The sequence below is a fragment of the Linepithema humile genome, chromosome 1 (genome assembly GCF_040581485.1).
Source record: "Linepithema humile isolate Giens D197 chromosome 1, Lhum_UNIL_v1.0, whole genome shotgun sequence".
Lineage (NCBI taxonomy): Eukaryota > Metazoa > Arthropoda > Insecta > Hymenoptera > Formicidae > Linepithema > Linepithema humile.
The window spans coordinates 37423719-37431438 of record NC_090128.1 but is presented as its reverse complement, the minus strand read 5'-3'; positions in this window follow the sequence as shown (position 1 = coordinate 37431438).

The following is a 7720-nucleotide window of genomic DNA, read 5'->3' as shown; positions in this document are numbered from 1 at the left end:
TTCATTTAATATGTCGATCGATGTGCCGCGCGAAAATACGAAAGAATGAGAGAACTCCAGGACCCTCCGCCAACCTCGACAGCCTGGTCACTCGGATGGTTCAATTTATACGATGAACGAGCTGACACAATCAAAACTTGGGGTTCGTCCAGGCCATCATCCCAGATTAGGCCCACGGGGAGATCCATATTTAACGACGTACTCACGTTGGAATTAGGTGGATTAGGACGCGTCCGTAATGAAGTTCATGACTCTTCTACGTGACGTTAATCAACTGCCTTATAAATATCGATTAATAATGTGAACGTTTTTAATAGCTATTTCATAAGATATTACGGAAAGTTGAGAGAGAGAGCGGCAGAAATATTCACGACGAACGAAACGGACGCGCAAATTAGTTTGTGATAAAATGCAGTTGCAAATAATGTCACATCGCATTTTATTTTATATTTATTTTTATGCGATACATAACGCACTTCCTTCGATCAATATAATAAAAAATATAAAAATATAAAATATTTGAAGTGCGCTATATATTGCATGAAAACAGCAAACAAGAGACCAGAGAAGCGCATTACATTGCATAAAATAAAATCACAGATGCATGTAATAGATACCACAGGGATATCATTAATTTTATCAACATATTTCTTACTAAAGTGAGTGCTTCTCGTATCGTTATTCAGAATGCTGATCTACAACTATGATTATTCACACTCTACTCGCTATATCGTATGAATATTTTACTTCACGTACTTTTACATGTGTCGCACGATATGTTTGTGCATGTTGACGGACCTACGATTGGGACTTATTCAGGCCATGTAAACAGTCCGACTTACATGCGTCTTTATTATCTGCCCACGAGTGACCCGATCTCGCGAGCTAAATGCCGCCTAATGATTACCTGACTTCACGTTAATTGAAGGCGCCCACAGCTCTGCGAACTTTAACCGGAGCATGTGGGTTAATGAGTTTACCTTCGATTATCTGGGATAATACACGCGCAATCGCCGTCTATCCGCAAATAAATTCACGGATATACATACCATTGCGAGAGCTTCTGTTATTAGATTTATCTGGATTCTTCCGTCGAGCACGAAAGGAACGGCAATACGAACGGCAAAAATGTATTAAAGAAAAATAGCGATAGAAAAAATATTGATGAAATTATCTATCGAACCGTTGAAAATGGATCCTTATTTTTCAATGCGCGCGTACAAAAGGTGCTTTATCGGCGTGCAAAAGGCACTTTTGTCCTTCTACAAAGCGCATAAAATAGATTGCGTGAAAAGTGGCAATTTGTTTATTTATCTAAAGTCTTATTTATTTATTACATTTATTATTACGAATTGTCGTAAAGCTTAGTTGTCACAAATATAAATAGTGGCAGATAAAAAATATTCAATTTCCGGTGTACACTTTATTTAATTATAATGCAGAATTAATACTATCATCCAGCCATCATTCGCGCGATCTCTTAATTGAATTTGCAAGCCAAACTTCCGTATGATTCTCAATGGTTCGTTCATTTGCGAATTAGCAAATGTCTCTGTGACTTTCATTTAACTAAGGAAATCGCACTCCGGAAATTATCCTGAAAACGGCGTGTACTAAGAAATGCGCTAGAAACAGAGAGTTCCGAGAATACACTCGCGACTGACATGATTATATTAATTAGAACTGTCGGAAAAGTGCATGTAAGGTCGCCCACGCTTTGAAACTGTATGAAATTAATAGTGTAGCATAGTTTGTTAAAGCCATATTTTATCTGCCTGTTGCAGTGTGATATTACAAGAAGCTGTAAAGAAGCCAATTATTAATATTGCGATTAACAGCATTTAAAACTTATAATTTCGATTAATCGCAAATTTTGTCGTCAGAATCTCTGTTTTAATCGTGTTTTATTTTCATATTTCTGCGAAATAAAATATAAAATAAATTAATAGACTAATAATTTAATCTAAGAAATGTCAGTTTGATATCAGAGAATGCGCAAGTGTATCACTAAACTGCTTTATCGCAATCTACAATGCGCTTAACAATCGCTTCTACGAACGCAATGTCTTTTTAAGTTTATTCTTCTTTTTTTTTATCAACTCCTGTTTAAGCAATTTTAGAAGCTTTTATCTGCAAATAGAATATTGCGACGGCTCGCTGCATACGTTGCCGTCAACAAAAGACGTAGGCGGCAACTCTTGTTGAGAAGCGATCCTATATTAAGATTTATCCCGCAAGACTCTCTGTATGTATATAGATAGCATCAGACCAACTTAGAAGCTCAATGTTTTATTTTTAGGCTTTGCATTTGTCCGTATCATCTAAGTACGTTTCCATGTTCCTCATTACTTCAACAATGATTACCCGAGTCGTCGAATTTCACCAAAAGTTTAAAGTTGCTTTCTTCTTTATTCAACGACGGCGCAAGCCGAAGTGAACGACTTCTCCCGTTGAATCGATCAGGCCGAGATCTCTTTTTATACTTTCCATCACTTTAATTCAAGGCGATATCCTTCAATCGGTAGACTACACTTGAGCTCCTCTTAAGTTCAAATTAGCATAGATATTGCTAACGTTTAATGCAGTCTATCATTACCAAGAAAGAGAGATTTATCTTGGCAAATACAAGAGAATGAGAAGAATTTTAGTCTCTAGCGTAGACACAGATTCTAATTAATTTACTACCTCCTGTCGCATTTTTCATTTGATTAAACTATTCGCGCGGAAAGACTGCCGAACGAGCGAAGTTTTCTAAGCTCTGGAAGCGAGAGAGATAGATGGAACTTTTTATAAAGCTATTTTTAAAATAAATAAATAAAAATTTATTTTATCTACTTGATGAAACTTAACTGGTGAAGATTTATTAATTTTCTTTTCGCCCCGAACTGACGAGACACCAACGCAACTGTTTCGCGTTGAAAGTTTTGATTTTAATGGCGCGGCGAGCGCGAGATTAAATTTTATATAAAACACGCGACGAACGGAGGTGGATAGAGGTAAAAGTAAAAGTGGAAAGATGTGCAGAGGCGGGAAAAACATCTCTATGGCGTTACACAGCGTTTTCTAAATTCCGCATCGCTGAGATTGCTTTTCGTCGAGAAGGGGCGATCATTCAATGTCTGTTTTCGAGAAAACAGCCCGTCGTCCTGTGTTACGATGACGGAGGCCCCGCTTCCACGGGTGCACACGAAATTCTTGCGTGCCACACCGCACAGAGAAAATTGATGGCGCCGAGACGTGTAAGAAAGGGAACTCACTTGTGGAACTCACTTTGTGGAAGCGTAGCTTGTGCGTACATTACGCGGCATGCAATAATACGATTAAAAAATATCGAGTTCGGAAGGACCGGCAGAAAATGTTAATGTTTCACCGCCGTTCCACAGATATACGAGCGACGGTTTCTCTCTTTATTAGTGTGTGCTTCTTTTTTCATCGACGTAAAACTCACAGAATAATAACACCGCACAAAAAAAAACGATTTTGTTTTCGTCGCGTGCGTTTTTATACCAAAAAGAAAATTCTTTTAAAATTCTCGGAGAGAATTCGCAAAATGTGATTTTTGAAATAAAGTTTTCGATAGAACAGAATTGTAATTATATTACAAACCACTCGAACCAATCGTATTAATGACATCATTAATATGTCTGATGGTAAAAGATGCTCGACTTGTTTTTTTCCCATTTTCGTTGCGCGAAATATCGGACGGGCATTAAATTTTGTCTCGACACGAATAGAAAGAATCTCATTAATCGTACATTTCACTCTTCTTTATTCGACCCTTCTTTTAACTTTGGAGCTATTAAATATCAAAGTGTCTTATCACAAAGATCGTTAATCTTAGATTGCACCTTAATATCATGATAATTTTAAACGGATGATGCAATTTTTATTAAAAGTGTGCGTTGTATCGTATAAACTTCAGGGAAAAAACTGAATAATGTATCTTATAATCATAAGATTGATTTATATTTAAAAAAGTACATTGCGTTGATCGCAAAAAGGATTCTCAGTGTAAAGATAAAAGGAAACCAATACACTTTACGATTGTGCAGCTCGTCGCAGCGCTTTGTCCAATGTTAAACGTTCTTCCTTAGAGAATCTTGAAAAGCAATGGAACACAAGCTTCCATGAGCATCTACTAGGTACTCCCCGCAAGGCGAACAGACAATAATCGTCTTCGAGTTGTTTGCGATTGTATTCCCGCCTCAATTTTGCGCAACAATCGAGTTCCGCGGCATTATTACGATGCATCGCTAAGACCACTCGTGGGATTGCGTGTTACGTATTGTCGATGTTGCACTCAGAATTTTCATGTGTAATATCGTGTCGTGTGGATGACTCTTGTTATATATCTCGATTATGTCACGGTTCAAGTAATCGCGGAAAGGATTTCTCATATTGTCGCGAAAACGAGAGATTTCAACTCAATCATCTGAAAAGTGCGCGTAGGTAGCACCAAGACAAATCTCTACAAACGTGAAACTGCAAATATAAAAATGATATAAGCATCGAGCAATAGTTTCGAATTGACCTAAGGACAGGTTCACGTAGTTACAGTACACTTCACGCATTACTGCGCAATTTTTCCCGCTCTTGGAATAAATCGCGATATCTCAAACATCCTTCAATTCCCTTGTCAGTTAAGAACAAATATCTATCGGAATCGATGTTACATTATAGAGGCTATCAATAAACGATGCGTTAAGAGGAAATCGCATGTGACATAACATGACAAGAAATATCGTATCCCGGCAAACGGTAGATGCGTCCGTATCAAAGCGAGCAAATCTTGTTCTTATAACGAGCGGTTTACACCCACATCTCCGATCTACTCGATATTCCACGTTTGCAAGAAAATATATTCCCTCGCCATACATTTGATACGTAGATTCTATCCGATACTTTCTTCTCACGACTGAACCAATCGAGCGCACTTGTTTCGCGTTCCGCCGCGATTTCTGCTTAAGCGATTCGTTCTGAAAGTTTCAAAGCGGCGTTCCGCCGCTATAAATCGTTTTATACTGAGTGATTAGCTGGTTTACAACTCGCGCCTACACAGTGATACTACGAAAAACTTTCGAGAACTCATCGAAGCGTCGAATTAACTCTTTGTAAATCACTGATTAAACAGAAACTGAACTGTCCGCATTATAAAGACATTGATTACCTCGATTTTTAAAAATAAAATTAAACTAACATAGACGAGTAAAACTTGCATATTATTTTAAAGTGGAAATAATTACTTGTCAGAAAATATTTACGATTTATATTTTTCATCGAAATCACTATCCAATCGTATAACTTTTCTCAATTTCCCGTTACGGCTTTTCCCCGACATACGTAACGATACCTAGCTACTCGCGGACTTACCTTTTAAAGGCACTTACCCGCCGATCGCCTGGCATGAGATTTCTTCGACCTCGTATTCCAAGCTTATTTTCCGATTTTCTTCGAGCTAAGATCGACCCGATCGTGAAGCTAACGGAAAGAATTACATGTCCAAACGCACGACTCGAGGATTGCTCCTCGAGCCTTTGTCGGGAATAATTCCGGTGGATTTTCACAAGCCTCGACGGTTCGCCAATTGAATTCGAAATCCAACGTCCCGGGTTTTCATATCACGCGCAACGACGACGACATCTCGATTGGCGTTTCATCGTGCTGAATATCAAAAAAGCAAAGAATGAAAAATGTGTTGACGAGACGGCACAAATATCAAAGTTCGCCGCGTTCTGATACCTCGAGGAATCATTACATGCGTCTGCCTTCTTAACAACTTTTTCTCGTTCTTCTACATTTTCATCGCACGTGCTCACCTGATCTGAAATCCATACACTTTCGTTTTTGTGAGTAAAAAAATAAACGTGAGATTTATTTTAAATCGTTTATTTATTTCTTTACATATAACTTACGCTGTAATATTTTAAATTTAAAAAAGTGTATTTTTTAAAAACTGTATTTGTTTTATGCTCATCTAGAAAGTGGAAAAGAGCCAAGAACAATGATATGTAAAATGAAAAGGGATGAGATTTTGTACTAAATAGAATCACGAATATTGCGATACGAATTGAGATATAACGAGGAGAAAGAGAGATGAAGGATTGTGTGAGATAGAAATATTTCATACATTTTCATAGCACGCGAGGACAAATTCGGGGGGAGGAATTTACCTCGTTTATGATCATAAATTTCATAAGAACTCGATTTTCTTTATTGTAATATCGAGTTTCTTTATTGTTTCTGTATTGTATCGATTTTCTTTATTGTAAGAAAGAGCCACGGAAGCGATTAAATTTCTTTTGCAATTGAAACGATCAATGTGAATTGAAAAGATTGACGTGACAGACAAACTTGATGAAAAATTAGTATTTTGCAGAGATTCATTTCATGGCACGACCATTGTACTTGCCCAAACAATAATGTAAGTTTACTAATAAAAGTTAATGGATTTAATAATAAATTGTTCGTAAATAAAATAGAGGAATGAAAAATTTACTTTAATCAATTTTGTGCAAATTTTTTATGTTGTACTTGAATTCAAGTAATGTAATGCACTTTGCAAGGTTGCTAGTGTTTTGTAAAGCTGACAGTGCTCCGTGCTCAACAATATGCATATATTCATGTAATGGAGAAACGCAATTCACCACAAACTTGATCGATAAAAATGAAATAGTCGACGACACGAGGCCTTCTCTCGAAAAATGTCCGTTCCGCTGACGAAGCATGCCTCTTTTATTCACACTTGCAGCCACAACGGCTAACCGCCGATGAAAAACCACCGAGCGAGAAATGGATTCCGCCTGTGCAGGATTATTTTCAATTTTTTTTACAACGTAATTCAGCACCAAGCGGATTGCGGTCGTCTGCCATTTCTGTACCTGACAAAAGTTTAACTTATTCTAACTATGGCAACTCAAGAAATTGGCCGTATTAAACTTGACTACTCGGCTGATGCAGATTTATTTTGTGTACCATTCGTTGCAGAGGATATCAAGAATCCAAGTTTAGTTTCAAAAAATATCACAAAAATGTATCCATTGTTTATTTTTGATATTATTTACATATGTATCTAATTTAGAAAAGGATATAACGATAATATTTATTTGTTATATATTTGTAATTTATTATTTTACACGATAATCTTCTGCTTTATCTTATGACATACTCTATCTTTTATATGCTTGCGTATACTTCTAAGCAACCTGAATATTTGCTTGAAAGTAATTACATGATAATCAACGCAGACAGGTGTGGCGCGATGTAATATTCAAACTTAAATCCTCTGAACTTAATTTATTTAACTTTGCATACCCGAAGGAAAGTGATTCGCCACCCACGTACTGAGAACAAAATGAGGAAAAATGTTTCTCAAATGGCCGTTAAACCGCAACCGAGAAAAAGAACACGCGTAGACATAATACCGCGAAATGAGATATTTTATTAAAAAATATGCATTCAGTAAGATAGAAACATTGCAACGACCACTTTTCTGTGCATCATATTAGATAAGCGTTTTCATCTTTATGCCAACGCTGTCATGTCGTAACCATAACCGTACTGAACTACTTAACTGTCATAATCATAACAGTGTCGTAATAAAAGTTTCAAAACTGTCCTTCTCGAAGTTCTTAAATCTTCATTTACAATTACATTTACTTACATTTTATCACCAATGCATAGTGTGTTCTAAGTTTAAAACTAAATAAATTAAAATCAAAGA